This window comes from Arvicanthis niloticus, chromosome 19 (genome assembly GCF_011762505.2).
Source record: "Arvicanthis niloticus isolate mArvNil1 chromosome 19, mArvNil1.pat.X, whole genome shotgun sequence".
Taxonomy (NCBI): domain Eukaryota; kingdom Metazoa; phylum Chordata; class Mammalia; order Rodentia; family Muridae; genus Arvicanthis; species Arvicanthis niloticus.
This window is the reverse complement of record NC_047676.1, coordinates 15,967,188-15,983,137: the sequence shown is the minus strand read 5'-3', so window position 1 is coordinate 15,983,137 and position 15,950 is coordinate 15,967,188. Positions and strand designations below refer to the sequence as shown.

Here is a 15,950-nt window from a genome sequence, read left to right as displayed (position 1 = left end):
AAAAAATAGCCCCATTAGAAGCAAGAAAATATAAAATGACAATCTTGCCTTATATATGTTTCTTTAAGGCAGTGATTCTCAAACTTCCTTATGCTGAGACTCTTTAATAGAGTTCCTCATATTATAGTCACCCCCAATGACAAAATTATTATGATGATAATTCATAACTATAATTTTGATACTTTTATATACCATAATGGAAGTGCTTGACATGCAGGATATATGACATATGACTCCCAAGTTGAAAACCACTGTTATAAGGCTTCTATGAGGTGGGGCAGTTGGCCTGATGTTGCTGTCCTCCTATTTGGTCACTTAGATTATTGTAACTCCTACTAAAAGCCTCTTAGTCATCTACTTCAGTGTGCATGACTTAGTCATATTAACTTTTAATTTTCCCTTTGACTCTAGTCTAATTTTCATTACAAGGTGTCTGAGAAAATTACATTTATTTATCATGGACTCTTTTTCCCCAAAACTTTCTGAAAGCCAGCTACTGTATCATCTATATATTCAAGCATTATAAAGCAAAAGTTGTCTAAAGTTACACAAATTTCCACATATTCTAAGTTTGGAGTTCTTGTTTCTTTGCTTAGAATATTTTTTTTCAAAAATAATTTGTCTTCTTTTTGAATTTGTTGTTTACATTTGAGATTTTAATTGAATTAAAATAGTTTCCCTTTCTTTTCCTCCATACAAACTCTTCTCTTAATTCATGAACTCTCTTTTTATTACTGTGTGTAATAACTATTCCTAAATACAGCCTGCTGAATCTGCGTATTGTTAGTTGTAAGTATTTTTTCAGGGCTAATCATCTGTACTGAACAACCAATGGGCATACACTTCAGCTCTGAGGGTCACCTCCCCATCGCCAAGCTTTATTCAGTTATCTGTAGTCCTCTGGGTAAGGTTGAGACCTTATAACCTTTTCTTACTCAGTTGGTCATGGCTGCTTGTTTTATTTTTGTTCATTTACTTTTGGGCAGGCATGAACATGAGGTATTATAGGGACAGCTTCTCACCAGGTGACAAGTCTTATAGCAAACTCCTTGATCTTCTTCCTCTTGCCATCTTTCTGTCCCCTCTTCTGCAAAGTCCCCTCAGCCTTAGGTGCAGGAATACTTTGTAGATGTATACCGTGGGACGGGGCTCCATGACTCTGAAGATGGATGGTGGCTTCTGTTGTAACCTTCAACTGTTACATGTAGGAATTACCATAATTAGTTGGAAAAGACTCTATTTAATATAAAGACAGATCCTGAAGGAGTCTGTGAGAAGTCTGTTTATGGTGTTGGGTAATAGGGGTAATGATAAAGGTTTATGATTTACAGGTAGATGAAGGTAGGGCAGATTGTGCCAGAAGCCGATAAATTCTCACTTATTTTTTATAGTTCAATATGGCAATAATGACACCTAGTCCTCTCAACAGAGACTAAGTCTACTACTGTTTGTGTTCTTATATATTATCTTTATGTCAATTTTTTAATCTGACAAATCTGGGCTATTTAGGTATTCTGGATATATATATATATATATATATATATATATATATATATATATCCCTTTAAAGTGTGCATTGATATTTTGCATGGTGTATATTTATTTAGAGAAGGGTGTTTGTTTTTCTGGTACAGCAGTTACAGATGGTTTTGAGATACCATCTGAGCCATCTCACTAGCTCCTAAGATACTTATTTTTATTTTTTAAATTTTTTAGATAATAAACTTTGTTATACTGACACATTGTAAGACTTCTTTTTGAAATTTTAAAGGTTTTCTCTTCTCTTATTGGACTTCACACTAGTTTGCTTCTATAAACAAAAGTCATGGACTCTATAATTTTAATCTCTAGTTAAACAACTGTAGATAGTTACTGAAAAGCACTCATTATCTATAGACTCTCTTGAAGGTAACACAAAGAGCCTTTGCACCTAGTTGACCCTGGGATTGAGTCTTCTGGTCTTCAGTGTCAGTCAGCAAGTCATCTACCTTTTCTGCATTCTAAATGACTGCAAGAGATGATTATAGCATCAAAGATTTAAGATCTCAGAATATGATGATAGGGTTCTCTTTCAAGGCTGTAATTTAAATCTGGGTTGGAGGAATACTAGAAGGCACACTCGACAAACAGCACAATTTTAGTTTATTTTCTAATCAAAGCTTTTTGGAAGTGATGAGAATTCTGATTCCTGTCCTTGTTCAAAGGTGATTCTTACATACTCTCTTTCCTTGCCCAGATCAAAGGCTCAAAAATCTTCCACATAGTACCTGTAAATGGGAAAATTAGATCCAAGATGTTTAGCTGACTTTTATACATAATAGAACAAGGTAATATTTTTCCATTTCAGACAAGTATACTCGTGAGGAACTCAATGGTTACAGCCAGTCTACAAGGAAGAACAGCCCCTATAACAGATAATCGAGATGGAAAAGAAAAATTATAGCAACTACCATTCCTGTGTAGCTATGTTTATGGAAGGAAAATAAACTTAGCATGCAAGAAAGCTTTTGATAATTTTTTATTGGATATTTTATTTATTTTCATTTCAGATGTTATCCCCTTTACCCATTCTGCCCCAGAAACCCCCTATCCCATCCCGCCTCCTCCTGCTTCTATGAGGATGTGCTCCACCCACCCACCCACTCCTACCTCCTTGCCCACCAATTCCTTCACACTGGGCATTTAGCCTTCACTGGACCAAGGACTTCCTCTCCCACTTATGCCCAACAAGGCCATCCTCCCCTACATATGCATCTGGAGCCATAAGTCCCTCCCTGTGTGATCCCAGGCTGGTGGTTTAGACCCTGAGAGCTCTGGTTGATTGGTGTTGTTGCTCTCCCATGAGGCCTCAAACCCCTTCAGCTCCTTCAGTCTTCTCTCCAACTCCTCCATTGGGAACTCCATTAACAGTTCAATGGTTAGCTGTAAGCATCCACCTCTGTGTATGTCAGGCTCTAGCAAAGTGTCTCAGGCAATAGCTATATTAAGCTCCTCTCAGCATTTACTTCCTGTCATCCACATCAGCAACTGACTTTGGTGACTGCAGACTGGATGTATACCCCAGGTGGGGCAGTCTTTGGATGGCCTCTCCTTCAGTCTCTGCTCCACAGTTTGTCTCCATAGCATTGTTAAAGTATAAGGCTTATATGAAAGGAAAGAAAATGGTAAAATTTTATTCTTTTCAAAAATAACTTTTATTAAAGTATCCATGGAAAATTTTAACTTAATGAATTAGTTTTACTAAAATTAACTTACTAGTCAATTGAAGATATTTAAAAATATAAGAATATGATGTCTAATTACAAAAAGCATATTAACTGAAAAGAAAGAATTATTTACTTTATTTAAAATTTTGAAAAAAGTAGAATTGCATTGGAAGTTAGTTGTATTTTACAAAGAAAACATCCTGTTTTATATATGTTTTTATAAGTTAAAAAAATGTAACTGTGGAGGAAAATCAACATTTCATGGAAAATTTAGATTCCCCAGTCATATAAAGGGCAAAGTTGAAAATGAAATTAAGCATTTCACTTCTTTTCTAGACCTTTTTAAAATTAACTTGTACCTCATTAAAGAGTTCATTAAACACTCATATGTGAAAATATGAAGCCCTTTATTGACCTTTCCATAGTTATGTGCTAAGCATTTGTCCTCTGTGAACCAGTGAAATATAATGAGAATTCAAATAAATAAAACTGATACCTAAGAGTAAAAGGATTAAAATTGAATGGAATGAGTAAGAAATCATGTTTCAAATACATAAAATCATTATAATCTTTGAACCTATTTAACATGGAAAAGTTCAAGATATGTATTTTTTAAAAATAATCCTTGATATTCTTATGCAAGTTAAGGTCATGATCACCTGACCAAAAATAAACTCTCAGAGCCTACATGTGAGTAGATGTGCCTATCCCTATCCTTACTCATACACGAGTACTGCTAAATTTATAATAATATTTATGCATATTATATTTCATTTAATTACATATATCCAATGAATATTATAAATTCAAGTGTCCCTTCCTTAAATAAATAACAGTAGAGAATGTCTAGTGGATATTTGCTGAAAAATTAAATGTAATAAAGAACAAGTAGGTTATACAATATTTTCCTTCCTCTTTATGTGTATTATATATTTATTCTCGTCCGAAATGAACATATAAAATATACTATACACATACACACACACACATATATATGAGTGTGTGTGTGTGTATGTGTATAGTATATTTTATATGTACATACACTTGTACTTACTTTTGTACAGAGATTATTAAAAGGTTTGAATAGTAGTAATATAGATCACCAGGTATTTACTGTCTATAAAAACATGATGAGCACTTCTTTAAACCAATGTGTTTGTGTGTGTTCTCATTGTGCTATGTTGTCTACATAAAGAAGAATATGAATGACATAATAAAAATGTTTATGTAAACACACACACGACAATGCACCCTTTTCAAATCTAGAATTGAAAAGTTTCAAACTTTGTCTCTGAGGTTTGATCAACTATGAAGTGATATGTAAGCCATTAATGACTCCATTTCGATGTGACCGTTGGGTTTCAGTCTCTTCCCTAAACCACATTAACTTTCCCCAATCATTGTTTTTCAGTATTGTCAAAACAGTCTTTATGGTAGATCTAACTAAAACATTCCTCCATCGTCTAAGTTTGGTAATTATATATAGAATATTTTTATAGACTCAACGATTATAAAAGTTAAATCCATAACTTGAAAAATAGTTTTTTATTTCAGAGAGAATAGAATTATAAACTTCTTATGGATTTTTCATAGTTCTGTACCATTAACTGGCTTTTCACAAAAAGGGCCTAGGACAAAATTTTCTGTATGAATTATCACTAGCAGCACATACAGCTAGAGTTAAGAAAAGTAGAAAAATGCAGAGTCATACCAAGGCATTCTTCCCTATGTGCTACAGAGGAATTCTTAATTCTCCTAAAAGAATATGTCCGGTATAGTACTGCATTTCTCCAAAGACTATAGGACATTTATCTTATTTCCCAATAGTTTTATAGTCTTGGTGTAGCCTCAACTTTTGACTCAGGCTTATAAGCTATCATCCTGACTCCAGATAATTCTTTATCCATTTGTACACACTGTTGTACAGAGATTACTAAAAGGTTTGAGTACTAGTAAGATATGCCACTAAGAGTTTACTGTCTATGAAAATATGATGAGCACTTCTTTAAACCAATGTGTGTGCTCTCATTGTGCTATGTTGTCTAACTAAAGAATATGAATTACATAATAAAAATGTTTTTGTAAATAAGTGCTAATATAATAAATTCATGAATATTAACTAGACTTGCTCCTAGTAAGTCTTATTTTAGAGACTTATTTTAGTTTTATGATCTTTATTATTAAAATAAAACTGCCAATAATACAAACATCAGACACAAAAGCCAAACTCAATGTATATGCAACTTAATGAAATTTTATACACTTAGAATAGCCATTTGAAATTATACATTAACTTTTATACTTGTAATATTCAATAGCTTTATGATTCTACCACAACACACACATACACACACAAACATGATAGAATTAGAATTAGAAATTGAATTAGCTTTGTATTCTGTATCACAGCTCATGTCTATTACCTTTGTCAGTCCTTCCTCATTTCTTCAGATATAGTCTTTTTCCTGTACCTTTATTCATGTTTTTATGTATCCACATGTTCTTTTGCTACAAACATATATATATTTATGATGAGGTTCCACATATTAGAGAGAACATGAATTTTTTTTCTGAGATTGTATGGCCTAACTCAATAGGACACATTCTAAGACAACCCAATTTTCTGCCAATTTTTAAATTCTGTTTTAGAGCTGTTGAATACTATATATTATTCATATATATGTGTGTGTGTGTGTGTGTGTGTTCATACATTTAATTTTCCACTGATTGACAATTTTAGCAATTCCAACTCATTGCTATAGTGAATAGAGAAAAAAATTAATGATGCTAATTTCATAAAACCATGATCCTGAAGTAGAATAACAGATAATACTATTCACAAATATTTGGAATGTTAATATACATTTCCTAGTTGTAATATTGTTTTTGTGTCAAAGCATAGTAATAAAGATGAGAAGTCATACAAATTAAGTACTTATCTGCCAGCATAGTGACAGGCTAACCTAAGCTAAGCTTAATGACAGTGGTGTAAAACTAAAATTACAGATGTTATGTTAAATAAGAACATGGAAAGGGAAGATGGTTGAGGTGACTGAGATAATGAAAGTGAAATACTTGCATTTCTCCCAACTAAATCCAACTTTTATTTTTAAAAATATGCCATGTAACAGGAAGTTAAACAGTTTTTCTCATGATATCAATGTTCACATCTTTTATAATCATTTGTAAATAATTATTTATTTATCTATTCTGTGTATGAACCTTACTTCTGCATATATATAATATACATATGTATATAATATATATTTATATATACAGTAAATATATGATATATATAATATATACATGCATATACACACATACCTATATATACATCATGTGCGTGCCTGGTGTCTGACAAGGCCAAAAGGAATTATCCCTCTCAAACTGGGGTTGCGGTACTGGGTTTTGGGTTCACCAATTGGTTGCTGGAAACCAACTAATTTCTTCTGCAAGAGCAGCAAGTGCTCTTAGACAGCAAGTCATGTCTCAAGCCTGTTTTATAATCACTAAATGTCAACATATATTTTCAAAGTATTGTCATTGGGGGCTGAGGTGGTACTAGATAAAGGGTCATAGTTTCATACCCTAAGAACTTATTAGTGCTAATATGAATAAATTCATAAACATAAACATATGGCTTACCTTTGGGTTTGGCTTTTGTGTATAATGTTTGCATTATTTGCAACGTTCTAACTTAATAATAAGGATCATCAAACTAAAGAATAGTAAGTCAATACTTATGACTTTTGAGTAGAAGTGTATTGACAAAATACAGATTGTTTTAAAGGTGGAAAAGGTAGAAATGAGTCAAGGTTCAAACATGGTAGACGGGACTGTTGGAAAGCAGTGTGTTAGTTCCTTCCAGTGAAATCCAGCCTGAGGGTGAGTTCCTTTTTTCTTTATATTAGTCCTGCACTTGTTATACCATAGATTGTCTCTTTCTTTCCCACCACTCAATAATAAATGTTTTCTGTTGTCAAATCCCTTCTTTGATTTGTTCCCTTCCTATGTACACATCTGAGAAACTGTCATTGAGTACTAACTTTAAGTTGGACGGTCACAAGAAGCCTGCTGGGTATTCCTAGATGCTGGGTTTTGTAAGGACACATTTCTTTCTTGACAGGATAATAATTTGATTATACTGATTATGTGTTCTCCAGGCACAATCTCCATTCCAGGCTGATTGCTCTCAGTTTTATTATAGAAACGCCTCAAGGCATGGTTAGTTCTGTAGAGAGAAAATGTTTTATGTCTTTAAGAGATTTGGTTTCTGTGTTAAAATGCAGTAGTGAAGACCTCTAATCCACAAGTTTATGCTTTAAGTAATGAGAAAGACTTTATTTTGTGGAGGCTTTTGTTTTGTTTCTGAATTTTTAACACACTGCCTATTTGCCAAAGAAGTCACTAACTGAGGAACAGGATAGAAAAGAGAAACATAAAGTTTGAAATCATAATTTCTGAAAATATGGTCCCTGTCTCTTATACTAAATATATTCTTTGTGAATGAATCGGAAATATGTAATACATGCAATGAACCAACAGTAGAGTGGCTCAGTGAACTTCCTAATTGTACTCTGGTTAAAAAAGTTCACTTCATGACACACTGTAAAAAAAGTACCTTTCATGACACACTGTCATTCCACTGTGTCAGGAGAATGATAATCATCACATCCCACAAACAATTACAAAGTTGAAGCCAAATTTCTTCTCCCTTCGATTTCTTGTAGTTGAGAGTAAGCAGAGATCAAAAAACCATTGCATCTCATGAAAGGGCTAAACAGAAATCTTCATGATAATGAATAGAGACACACAGACATACCAAATATTATGCAAAGAGACATGTACAACAATAGACTGGGAATGAGAGAGGCCACTTGGAATAAACAGTAATGTTTTTATCTGCCCTGGGAAAAATGAATCCCCATGTACCAGATATGCAATTTCTCTATCCCTCTACATGTCAATATGCAAAGGTAAAATAAGAAAGTGACTATTGTAGTTTTAAAACAGACTTTACATATATCTTATTAAAATCCAATATTGAAATAGAATTTGATTTCTTTGTAGTAGCAAAACCTGTACTAACTTCTCCAGGCCCCTGAGGCATTGCAGGTGTGACTGCTTTGTCACATGTGAGTCAATAGGTGGCAGAGAGGACAGACTATGTTCAGTGTTCTGACCCAGGTAACATCTGAATGATCAATATCCTAACATTTCATGAAAAATGTCAGCCAGTGACACCACCAGTCTGGCACAAGAGAGCTTGGATAGGGACCTAGTTTGGGACTACTACCACTCCAGTCCAGGTCGATCTGGATAGGCGCGCCATAGGGCGGGAAGCAAGCCTGCCTGGAACCACAGTCTTTAGGCAACAGTAAGCCCAAAACAAATGGCCACTTGGGTGGTCTAGAAGGAGTGAGCTTGAAAAAAACACCAGACTGGTGCCAAGAGGCATATACAGGGGAGCGAGCCTGAGATGAACACCACTCTGCTGTCCCTTAGACCTGTTGGTGGTGGTTCAGACCATGCTTGGGATGCCCCCAGCCTGGTGGCACCATAGTGTATGAGCTGGGCATAGCACTCCTGAGATTAGTCCTTCTGAGAGAACCCAGGGATCCCCAGCACCACTAAGAGGTGCAAGAAAATGGTGGAGAAATGGAAAAGAAAGAGAAACAGAAGGATGTGGGAACAACAAAAAGAGACAAAACTATAGGCTCTTGGGTTGTGAAGAAAAGCCTACTATGAGTAGCTGGTAATGCCACCTTGGACAATAGTGGAGCCCTTGTCTGTACTGACAATGGAGACCACATATGGGTCGGTGGCTGTGCAGCATCAGGGGACTATTATCAAAAAACTAGCCACTGGGGACATGTTGACTTCTGAGGGCTGTGCAGAAGAGACCCTACCACTCACCTGGTCATCATGAAAGTACTTGCCATACAGAATGAGAGCCCAAAAGCTGACTCTACCCATAGCCAGTGATAGTAGTACTTGGAAGAGCACATTGGTGGAATTGTGGGTTAGTTAGCCCAAACAGCACTGGGGAGCTGCCTTTACCACTGAACTCCCTCTGGTGGCATGGACAAGGGAGAGAGATACTCTCCTGATCCCTCACCACCTGCAGCAGGCAGGAGACCTGGCCCTGGAGTCACAAGAGGAGGAGAGACCTCCCTGCTCTTCACCAATTGCAGGCTCCACACCTCACCTGCTTAGCAAGAATCGAGCTGGTTTTAGATGTGAGGATTATGGGTGAACTGGACTGAAAGGGTGAGTGTGTGAGAGCCAGCCTTGCTTCCTGTTTGCTTCCTGTTTGCTTGCTTCCTGTTTGCTTCCTGTTTGCTGGCAGAAAGAAACTTGTTCCACTTCATTTTGTCCTCTACACAAAAGGAGGCAAGTGGTAGAGTTGGTTCGGGATGCTGTCATGAGAGCAGGAGACCTGTCCCTGTCCCTCATATCCTACAGTGCTTGGGAGAGCAGGCCCTGCACCTCACGGAGACAGTACAGTAGAAATGACCATGATGTTAGTAATGTGGGTGAGCAGTCAGGAGGGTGTGAACATGCAAAAGCTGTCACTGCCTCTTGTCTGCCATGCAGCAGTGTCCCCTACCTTTGCCCCTTGCCAGCTTGGCTCTCTTTAGGAGAGTTGGCACTGGGGGCATGAGAACAGTAGAGCTAGTCCTGCCCACCACATGCTGCAGCACTCAGGAGCAGACTCCACACCTTTCCTGGACTGCATATGAGATCTGGCCCTGCCTCTTGTTTGCTGAGCATGGTACGATGAGGGAGAGACACCCACTCTCCCACCCTTTTCCTTCATCATCTGTGGCACATGGAATTCCTGGAATTCCCCAGGATTATGAGTGGGAGAAGTGGCCATGTTCTTCACTGGCTGTAGCACTGAGGAAATCAAGGCTTGCATCTTGCCTGGGCGGCAGGGTAGACGTGGCCCTGGTCAGATAGGCCTGAAGGTGTGAGAGCTAGAGATCTGACCATCTCTGATTCCTCTCAGGCCTAGAACTAGTGCTTTCAATAGGCTCACCCATCATCTAACCCATCAATGAATGGGAATGAATGAAGGGTCTGATCCTACAGATCCAAAATGAAAGGACTCAGAGGCACAGGGAAACAACAGAATATATGAGGAGTCCCAGTGAGGATCAAGTACTGATAGACTAGCAGAAGCCAGAGGCCTCAAACCATCGAATGACATCATTGCAGTAAACATTTGCACGCAAAGAAGTGTGGACAAAACAAAATACAGTGATATACACTGTGATAAGGTACAGCTTCCACAAGATTGTTTTCTTTCTCTGACTTTGCGCAGGCTGCATTTACGGAAGGCAGGCATGAAGGGAGAGGGAGATGAGTGGATGAGTAGGCTTAGTGTGCATGATGTGAAGTTCAACAAGCACAAATAAAAAGGTTGAAAAAAAAGCTATAATTCTAAATATTTGACTTTAATAAAATAAAAATAAGCACACCCATGTGCACCTGATTTCTGATGTGTACAGATCTGGAAGTAGCTGGGTTTTTTTTTTTATTGTTTCATCCTCTTTTCGAATGACAGATTTGCAGGACTTTGTAGGGTTCTTGCTAAGGGTAGGTTTATTCATACACACAGGAAGATACTTTTGTCTGTGAAATAATCTTAAGTGATGTCTAAGGGTGAGAAACTAGAAAGAGCCAGGATACAGAAGACAGTCTGTGGGTTGTACAGGTGGTCCTTCGGGAAGCTGTTGCTTCATCTAGCAGTAGATATGTGCAGGGAATACCATTCATTTGTCCATCCTGAATCCCTAAGAAAGGACTGATTTCCCAAAGCCAACAGGCCTTCATTGTCCATTCGTTGGCTCCTCTATCACATTCACGTTTCTGAATTTCTGCTGTATTCAGTATGCCTAAACTGATTTCCACGGGATTACAAGTATGAGTGGCAGAAGGTCATAAGGTACACATTAGAATGATCACTAAGGCAGTGGTTCTCAATCTTTTTTAATGATGCGACCCTTTGATACCGTTTGTCATGTTGTGAATACCCCTAATCGTAAAATTATTTTGTTGCTATCTCATAACTATAATTTTGCTACCGTTACGAATTCTAATGTAAATATCTGATGTGGGGGCTATCTGACATCTGCTGTGGAGGGTCTGTCTCCACGTGGTAAGAACCACCAAGCAATCAAAAGCAATTGCTCATTTGAATACAGCTCATTAGCATAAAAATTTATCAAATATTGTCTTAAAGATGGTAGGATATGGGATAAAAATAGCCTTGTGAGTCCAGGCCTGGCTTCAGACATATATGACCAGGGAAGTCGCAAAGACATAGCCCAACAAATTTTTTGTAACTAGAAGTTAACTAATATGAAGCCTAGTGTTTAATGTATATCAGAAGCATCTCTGACAGATGAAAATTGATCCCTTGCCCCTTGTACAAGTGAGTTTGTGAAAAACTACAGAGAATTCTTATATGCAATTGCAAACAATCTAGGTGGGTTTTTTTTTAGAAGTTTTGCTAAGACTATGTAGGATAGTGCATAATAATTATTGTCAAATGATTAAGTAATGATTTTTATTTATTGTTTTAGTTTTGTACCCACATGCTTGTGGGAACTGATTTAATGGAATTTTGTTTTTCTCCAAGAATAATAAGCCAACCTGAGAGACATTTTTAAATATGTAATATGATTTTATATAACCAACATATTTTGATAAGTCCTTTAAACTTCCACACAGTGTATTTTGATCGTATTTACTCCAACTCTTCATGGATTCACTTTCTCCTCTCTTCCCTTTCCACTTTGATCCTCACCTTTTACATCCTAATTTCTATTATAAAATGAGACTATCTTACAGCAGATGTCCTTGTCCTCTGCTTCTTATCATTATTCAGCCCATGTTTCTGCCTTAAACCATAGGTTTAGGGCTTCAAGTATATATTTATTATTAGTTGGGGATACATGACCCCACAAACCTTTCTTCTTCACACTTTGAATGACTGGACTTTTCTGAAATGAAAAATGTTTCTTCAATGAGGAGCAAAGCTACAGGCATCTGCAAAGTTTTTAGAATGAAGTGAGAAATAATATCAGTTAAGAAAAAGGCAGGGATAGATTTTTCTTTAGATTGCATGGCATAACTTGCCATAGGAAGTTGGCTAAAGTGCCAATCATGAGTTCTCTTCAGTTTTGAAGGTCAAAAGTTCAAGTCAGTACTGTTGGTTACTGCCAGGATATAACCACTTCTATTGTTCCTTTTACAATATTTTCATGATTTCTGTATATTTTCTAGTTTCTAGACATCACGGCTAGAAAAGACTATTCTCCCTATGCAACTTGCATAGCTCTATCAGATACTATGATATCTTGTCCAAAGAAAGAAGGGTCCCAGGAATGTTCCAGTTTGATTCACATACATCTTCTTTCCAAAGTAGGTTATACCTTCAGCAAAAGAATGTATATCTTCAAACAAAGACAGCAATGGTGAATGTTTTGGAGTATCTTAGGGCTCATCTGACCAACAATTTAGAAAAAGCTTTTCTATGCTTATCCTTTTTATTCAGGCACATGGTGGGAGAGATAGAATTCTGTGAGTCCATGGCCAGATTTGTCTGTATAGAGAGTTTCAGACAAGCTGAGGCCATATTTAGACTCTGTCTGAATAAATGATATGTTGCCATTTCAGACAAATATTATAGGACCCTAATCCACAAATGTTAGCACATAATCACTTAGAGGTTTATTTTCTAATATGTTCACACACGGCAATATGGGAAGAGACTTACTCTGTGTAGGTTGGCCTGGGAATTTCCACCTAAAGAGAGTTCCAGTTTAAGATGCTAGGTTATAGTGCCTGATATTAACTAATGTGGTTCAAAAGTATATACATCAACTTAAACTGTGCTTTATTGCCTTTTCCTCTGAAAATACATTAATTTAATTTAAAATCCTTATTGAGATAAAAAGGAGGCCTCAGCAATAGTGGAGGAAAGACTTTTTCTATGAATATACACTTAAACTTTAAATAAATGCAATTTCTCTGCATAAAGAACATAATGGTTTTTTTATTCTGCCATTACACAATGGATCCTTTTTCCCAAACAGCATGAAAATATCAAAAACGTATTATCACTTCAAAAGCGATGTTTTTCTTTTATTGCAAGCATAACTCTCCAAATACAAAATGTTCTTAGCCTACATAAGGGATGATAAAATCCTATTTGTTTTAGTTGTATTAAATCAACATGTAGTTTTAGCTGTTTTAACTAAACAGGATTGTAATTATTAAGCTATTACTATTGAGAAACATATTGTGTTTTGAGGATCAAGCACAGCTGGAAGATACACGCTACCTCAAGCACCAGATGCTCCATGTCCATCATTTGTTTAGATTTATTTAAACATAAACATGAATGAGCAGAAGGATAAGGAGGTGCCAAGCAGTCTTTTATTTAAAATTTGTTAAATTTTTTCTTTTATTAATCATTTTTACTTCTTTAATTTTTTGAGATTATACTATATTTGCATTTGCATACTTTCTTCCTTTTCTGTTCCTCCCTCCCAACCCTCTCATCTAATTCTCCTTGGTCTCTTTCAAAGGTATGGTTCCCTTCTCACAAATTATTGACATCCTCATATATGTATTTAAACATATATTCAAAAAATATACTCAGTCTGTATAATGTTATTCATATTGTTTCCAGAGATTATCATTTGATATTAGAATACACTTAGTGTGTTCTTCCGTGAGGATAACTACTTCTTTTACTCTGAGAGTTGTTAACATGCCTGTAGTTTTGTGTGTAGGGTCAGGGACTCAGGATTTATCCACTGTCCATGTTGACATGATTCTTGTTTTTGACCTTCCCAGATCATGTTTAGATATTCATGTAATGAGGATTTCTGAATATAACTCCTGGAATTATTAGGTAATACAATCTCACATTAGACAATTCCTGACTTTGTAGCCTTCATAGTACTTCTTCCATGTTTCCTGAGCCTTGAGTGCAAAAGTTGGGTTTGGGCTGTATTCATTGCAACTGGTCTCCACAACTATTTATTTTAATTGGTCATGGTCTTCTACAATGTTCTCCATCTGTTGCATAGAAAAGATTCCTTGATGAGGGGTGAGGACTACACTTATCTGTGCTTAAGGACAAATACTTAGATTGCAGTTAGGGATTGGGCTGGTTTAATAGAGTGGTAGTTATTCTTTTTTATGATTCATGGCTTCACTAGCTATGTGTAGTTGTATAGATTTCCAGTACCAGGCATGATTACTGTTAACTCTTATTGTTAACTTTTAATAAATAACAAAAACATAACATGAAGAATTTAAACTAAACTGTAAAAAGGAAAAAGACAAACTCCTATCAAATGAACTTGTATTAGTTACTCTTCTGTTGCTACGATGAAACCCATGATGAAGGAAATTTGTCTAAGGGCAGGCTTATTTGGACTTACACTTAAGAAGGATAAGAGTGTTTTATGACAGTACTGGGGCTTTTCAAAAAAAGGTGGCAGTCACAATGGCAAGAACAGAAAGTTAAGAACTTGCATTTTAAGTGAAAAGCATTGAGCAGAGAACAGACTGGACATAGGTGAGGCTTTTAATAATCAAATCCCACTGCTAGTATCACATCTCTTGTACAAGACACACCTCCTAAATCTCTCCACACATCACAATCAACTGGGGACTACATATCCAAATGTCTGAGACCTCTGGGGACATTTCTTACTTGAACCATGCTTCTCTGTCAGTATTCTACATTTACAGATGAGAATAAGTGTAACTTTGTAAAACATTTTTTAAAGAAACATTTATATAACAATATACTATTATATAAATATTAGCTAGCTTCGTCCCATTTTAACATAACTTGGTAGCAACTTCTTGTGTTATTCTGAAGCTTCTGGGTATCTCAGAGATTATACTACTATCTATTTGGAGAAATCTACTGCATAAGCATAACAGCCTTTCAAACACTTATCTACAGTTGAACATTAGCATGTAAACGTGTGCTTATCATAATAGTCCTGGTGAATACAATATTAATTAAGTTTCTGTTGCTATGATAAACATCATGAACAAAGGAATTTGAGCAAGGAAGGGTTTACTAGATCTTATAGTTTCCTATCTTCCTTGATGAGATGTCAGAGAAAAAACTTAAGGAATCTGGAGGCAGGAGCAATGGAGAAGGAACAGTGCTTACTGAACTGCTTTCAGTGGCAACTCCCTTATACCAACCAGTACAAGCTGCCTTGAAATTATAATGTGCCCATGAGATACTCTACAGTGTGTATACCATTAATTAAGAAAATTCCCCATAAAATTGCATCCAGGCAATCAGATGGAGTCATTTTCTCAGCTGAGTTATATTTCATATAATTCTAGCTTGTGTAAACAAATCCCAATCCAGAATATGAGGTGCATCTATTTTAATATGTGCTATCTTCTCTCACTAAATATCATATATTATAAAGTGTTCTTTTGTTTTCAAATACACGTCACATTTTAAATATCTGTATCTCAAATTTTATAAGTAGGGTATATTAGCAAGTAAATATCAACTTCCTGACTTAAGAGAAATAAACAGATGTTCCTTGGTAAATCAATTAGCAGATAGTTGAAATATTTTTAATAATGTGGTAGATGAAAAACTAGATCTTAAAATAGTTTAATTTTCATGTTTATTGTTACCAGTGAAATGATTATATTCTTACATAACAAAAGCCACCTCCT

At 36.0% G+C, this 15,950-nt stretch overlaps 1 protein-coding gene and 1 pseudogene across 6 annotated transcripts in view; both read left to right on the top strand.

Annotated features, from left to right (window-relative positions):
• Cdh18 (cadherin 18) overlaps nucleotides 1–15,950 on the top strand; it is a 796,539-nt gene that overhangs the window by 515,629 nt on the left and 264,960 nt on the right. The gene's annotated exons all lie outside the window — the stretch shown is intronic.
• Nucleotides 8,301–8,424, top strand: LOC117724087 (small nucleolar RNA SNORA17; annotated as a pseudogene).